Source organism: Panthera tigris, chromosome C2, assembly GCF_018350195.1.
Source record: "Panthera tigris isolate Pti1 chromosome C2, P.tigris_Pti1_mat1.1, whole genome shotgun sequence".
Classification (NCBI taxonomy): Eukaryota; Metazoa; Chordata; class Mammalia; order Carnivora; family Felidae; genus Panthera; species Panthera tigris.
Window position 1 is genome coordinate 115,999,666 of NC_056668.1, and position 5,928 is coordinate 116,005,593.

Here is a 5,928-nt window from a genome sequence, read left to right on the forward strand (position 1 = left end):
GACTGGAGACCATCAGTGCCCAGCAATGGAGGCAGCATGGCCAGGCCTGACACAAGCGAAGGAACAAAGGTAGGACTGCTAGGATGCTGTGATATGAAAGAGTAAGTGCTCCGATTTGATTGGCATGTCAGGGAGAAATGGGGCATGATTGAGAAATAGGATCAGATTATGGTATGCCTTATGTTGTAGGCTTAAAAATTTGAATTTTACCCCGTAAGCAATGAAGGGATATTAATGTTTTTGCAGGAAGGTGATTGAGTTGTGCTCAAGATTATTTGTCAGTAGTTGGGAAGGTCAGTGGGGTGGGAAGATTACTTGCTTGAGGATCACCAGTGTTATGAAATGACTGGTGTTATGTGCAGTCATATTAGATTGTTGGGATATATAGTTCAAGGAGATAAAAGCCCACTTGAACTCAAGTTATGGGGACAGGTGGAGAAGACAGAGTCGAAAGGAGAAATGCTTTGTGGGTGGGTTTTAAGGAAACATAAGAACTAAGTGTACATTTCAGCCATCTCTCTCATATAACTGTAGTACTAAGAGAATCTAACTTTGGGTATTGAATTAGAATCATGAGATAAACCAATATAATAAAACAGAAAGATGTCCATTCAATATTTCCTTGTCACTTTTACCATTTTAGAACCAGACCAAAGTTTTCTTTGGTTTTGAAATCTTCAGGACAAATAACAAACTCCCTCTTTCTAATCATCATTGAAGGAGAGACTCATCTCCTATGATACAAACTAAGTTGAAGGAACAAATAGAAAACTAAGATATGGTTGGAGAGTAGATATCAGTGGAAAAATTAGGCAAAACATGTGATCTCCAATACATGAAAATATTGATAAACAAGTAATAAAATAATTTAGAAGAGAGAAGTAGAAATTATTTTGAGCACCATTTTGTACCAGACGATCATGTGATCATCTGTAGAGCAAGGAGAGGAACTACAGACCAGCTACATTGTTTGTGAGAAAGACAATGAGAGAAATACTTCATGAATACAGGATTTATAGCATTGGGGGTTTTATTCAATTGCTTCTGACAAGAGCTATGTGATTAGAGTATAGTGGTGTAGAACATGTAACAAGTAAGTTTTATGTATCACTTTAGCAAAATGTTTTCTCTCTGAATATATGTCCTAAAATACTCTACATTTCTGAGTTGTGATATTTACTTACCTTAGGTCAGATTTCTTCCCATAAGAACACATCTCTAATGTAATAATGTAAATCAATGGGAAACATGATCCAATTAATAATTTTTTAAACAAATGCATTGCAAGATTATATTTTTTAAACGTATGCTCTATCTGTAGTTAAATTATTTTCAAAAAAGTAATTTACGTTTGACTTAAGGACACTTTTCTCATTAAGATACACTACTGAAAAATCCACAAGGCAGCAAGTTTGGAGAAGCTAGGTGTATTAAATTATACATGGTCACTTGGGGAATTGCTCAAGGAAATACTAATTGTAGCAGTAGAAGCCCATAGGTATTATGGCAAGTACATCCATCATGTGAGAACAGTTGTCATTAATAAAGCCTTATTGCCAACTACAAAGAGCTTTCAAAGCATTTTCCACTTGGATTACTGTATTGTCTTAGAGATTTTATTAAAAAAATTTTTTTAACGTTTTATTTATTTTTGGGACAGAGAGAGACAGAGCACGAACTGGGGAGGGGCAGAGAGAGAGGGAGACACAGAATCGGAAGCAATTGTCTTAGAGATTTTAAAGATTCAGTTGTTGGCTTAGGAAATTGAAAATAAATGTCAAAACTCAAAGTGTGAAGTTCTGCAACAACTATTTAGGTTTGACTAATCCTTGCTAAAAGAACATAAAAACAAGACGCATGTGGAAATGAATTAAACTATTTAAATACGGTAAACCAAAGAGAGTCCAAATAGATTTTTAAAAAATATTTAAGAAAAGTATAACACTTTTTTTTTCTAACCAAGAACATTCATCTGGCACTAATCTTGTTAAATCTTTGTCTCACTACATTGATCTTCTATTTCTTCCATTATCTTCTACACTGTCATTTAAATTTTCACATTTTATTTCAGCTTTCCCAGAATAATTGGAAACTCCCTGAGTGCAAGAAACACACTTTAAATTTCTTGAAACATGAAGAGTTTCTATCAGGGTAAGTGTCTGATAAATCTATAATGTTTAATTATAAATTTTCTATCACCTGTTTGAAAATTATTAAAGATATCGCTTGAATTAATAGCTAAAATATATTGAATACTATGTACCAAGCATTATGTTAAGTGTTTTATGTGGGTTAGCTAATTCAATCTTCAAAATACATCTATGTATTAAATAATTTTATTTTTAAATTTTTTTAATGTTTTATTTATTTTGGAGACAGAGAGAGACAAAGCATGAGCAGGGAAGGGTCAGAGAGAGGGAGACACAGAATCCGAAGCAGGCTCCAGGCTCTGAGCTGTCAGCACAGAGCCCTACGTAGGGCTTGAACTCACGAACTGTGAGATCATGACCTGAGCTGAAGTCGGACGCTTAACCGACTGAGCCACCCAGACGCCTCTAAATAATTTTAGTAATAGTGTTATTAGTATTCCTCTAGAGAAGTAAGAGAGATAATGTAAGGAACTTATTCAGGATCTCACAGTTATTTGAGGTAGACAGAGATAGGATTTTGAACCAGGGATTTGGATGCCAATGTCTTACTACTAATTTATACTGATGAGTCCACCCCTCTTAGTCAATGTCCTTGCTTTCACATAAATGACCCGGAGCATTTGTGAATTTCACTAATACTGTAATTCAGAAATACAGAAAATGCATCTTTGGAATTCGTTTTCAGGGTGCTCAGCTATATAACCACAGGCAATAAGCAACTGTTCCACATACTTAGAGAGCAATCATGAGTTTCATCCTGTATATTGAAGCACATATGGCCTGAGCTTTTCCTTCTCCAATTCCATCCCTAGGCTTGTCACATGTTGCCAATCTACTGGGTGGGCCTACCATTCTTCATCCTCTGAATGGGTCTATGGCAAAAGCCACCTGTTCTCCCAACTTCTTCTTCAAGATCCCCAGGTCCCAGCCAGCCACTGCTTGCAGTTTTTTTTAAGATTCCTTCCCACTTTCATTTCTTTGTGCATAGCTCCATGTTTTTTTGTTTCAGCCACTAACCAATTCCAAATGTCTGCATTTATCTAAGAATTTATTGCTTGTAATTCCATTTCTGTATTAGTTAAGGTACTTTGGTTGCAAGAAACAGAAAATAACTCTGAGAAACTTAGAAAAAAGAAGACTGAAGGAGAGGAAAGAAAGGCAGGGGAGAAAGACTGGAAGGACACTGGCGTAGCTCACAAAATCAAAGCAAAAGTAAAATGAGGATACAGATCTCTTCTCTTATCTCATCAATTTCTACCTTGTTTGTCACCATTACATTACTCAAAATTTAATGTCTTTCACCTACCCAATATGCGACTGATCAACGCTAAAATTTCAAGAAAAATATTCTATCGTGGTATGTAATTCATCTTAGTAGTCTGAGGGATGCAATTTATTTTTTAGAGGTGGGGAAAGAAAGGTATTCATGAAAGATAGAATATCCTAGATAGCAGTAACTCCCTAAATCCTTTTCTCCAACAACATCTTTTCCTTTGAAACATATGATTTTAAAAAATGGCTCCCTGAACATGATTCTCTCCCATGTAAGACCTCAAATAGGTGTTTTTTTCCTCTTAATGGGAGATAATCCAAAGTCATATCTAGCTCCAAAGTCATGTCTAGCTCCTACATGAAAAAATGCTATCACTGGTATCTGTGATATTAACTGGTATCAGTGCTATCACCAGTAATGATATTATGCAGAGAGGCTGGGTAGTCTATTTTCCTCTAGTTTTATCACATTCTCTCATGAGATTGTACAACCTGTATAGGAAAGTCATGTGTATATCTGCCATTCAACACATCATATGTATAAGAGAGGAAAAAATAAAAAATAATAGAGAATTTTAAATATCATATGTTCAGCAAGCAATGAATACACTAGATTCCCAATTTTTGAAAATTGCCAGTGTGGTGGCTCAGTCAGTTAAATGTCTGACTCTTGATCTCAGCTCAGGTCATGATCTCACAGTTCGTGGGATCGAGCCCCGTGTCAGGCTCTGCACTATCAGGTGCAGAGTCCCCTTGGTATCCTTTATCTCCTTCTCTCTCTGCCCCCACCCTGTTGCTCACGCACACATGCCCACTTTCTCTCTCTCAAAATAAGTAAAATTTTAAAAACAGAAGAAAATTGCCAAAAAGTCAGAGCTGGTATTCTTGACTTCATTCCTCCATTAGCTATTTCATATTCTCTTGTTCAATATCTACTTTTCAGAGATTTTTACCTATTAGGGTGATTCAAGTTGTTATTGTTCCTGAGGGTCCAGAGCTTCTAGTGGGCTAGGGATGCCACAATTTTTACTTCTTGACCAGGTAGAACTAGAATATACTCAAGAGGGATTTCCTACACTTGCTCTAGGCCTGAGGTTCAGGGTTAATCATCTCAACCATAACAGTGAAATGTACTGCTTCAAGTTCTGCTACTAACTGGGAGGGGCTCCATTCTCCACTCTCCTTCAGGGCTCCACTCTGAATGGGGCTGTGATGGCAAAACTGTCACTTTCAGCAGGTGACCACACTTTGTCAGAGCTGGCTATAATCTACTTCTCTCCAGTTTCCTTATTTCCAAATTGAAGGGAGACTCCACATGAGGGCCCTAATCTTTGGTATTGATTGAGGAAAGGCAGTGTCATGGCAGGAAAAGATATGCTGGGAGTGTAAGCATTTCCCTAAAGGACTTATCTAGACTTTCCAGAACTATTCAGGCAAGGCCTCTTTTCCATGGCTGATCAGATCACATAGGACCTATTTCAAGATGGACAGTTCAGGGGGTGCCTGGATGGCCCAGTCCATTAAGCATTCAACTCTTGATTTTGGCTCAGGTCATGATCTCACAGTTGATGACGGCAAGCCCCATGCCAGGCTCTTAAATTAAATAAACATTAAAAAAAAAAGATGGACTTCTCAGGTCAGTTGGTCAGCTGATCTCTCAAGTTCTAACAAGAGCTCAGTCCAACCAGAATTCCATTTATCACATGACTTTCAATATTACTCAAAGAAGAAATAACTTACTGAAGCAGATATGGCCTACTTCAAAAACCCTACTGATCTTTGCTATGACTGCTCTATCAGGGTTTTCTACATGATCTATCTAGGACCTCAAGATGCTTTTAGTAGCATTGGTTCATTAGATCAAAAGAATCAGTGGCAGAACTTAACTGTGGTCTGGACCAGTTGGGTTGTACACTTCCGACCCCACTAAATTTTGGATCACTTGGTAAAGGATTTGGAGGAAGACACCTATAGATGGTATATATTGCCAAGTACTCACTAGGGATTAATGCCTCCCTGTTAATCATTTAGGACACAAAGTACAATGAGGAAGAGGAAGAGATTATTCAACGTGTTCAGTGCCACTGAACCCCAGAAAATTCTATGATACGGTCTTTGCCATTTTGTTTTGAATTTACTTTTCATTTATTTCCAATGTATCACATTCTCTTACTGCTTCCTGTTCTTTAGATCATATTATTGTGATGGCACCAATAAAGTGGATCAGACTGATGCTCTGTGGCAAAGTGGGATGGTCAAAGAATTTAGCTGGAATGTTTTCTATCCTTGAGGTAGAATATTATATTAGTAGTGCTGACCCCTTAAGATGTTTTTCTAACTTTCTGTATATGCAAAGGAGTAAGACGTACTCGCCATTTCATGCACACCAAGTACCGGAGACACTTTCATTTTCTGTAGTTAGGCGCCCCCACCAGGAATAGCAGTAGCAGGAGTCATAACATTATCAAGTTCAATCATCTACCATCTTTCTTCAGGTACCACCAGT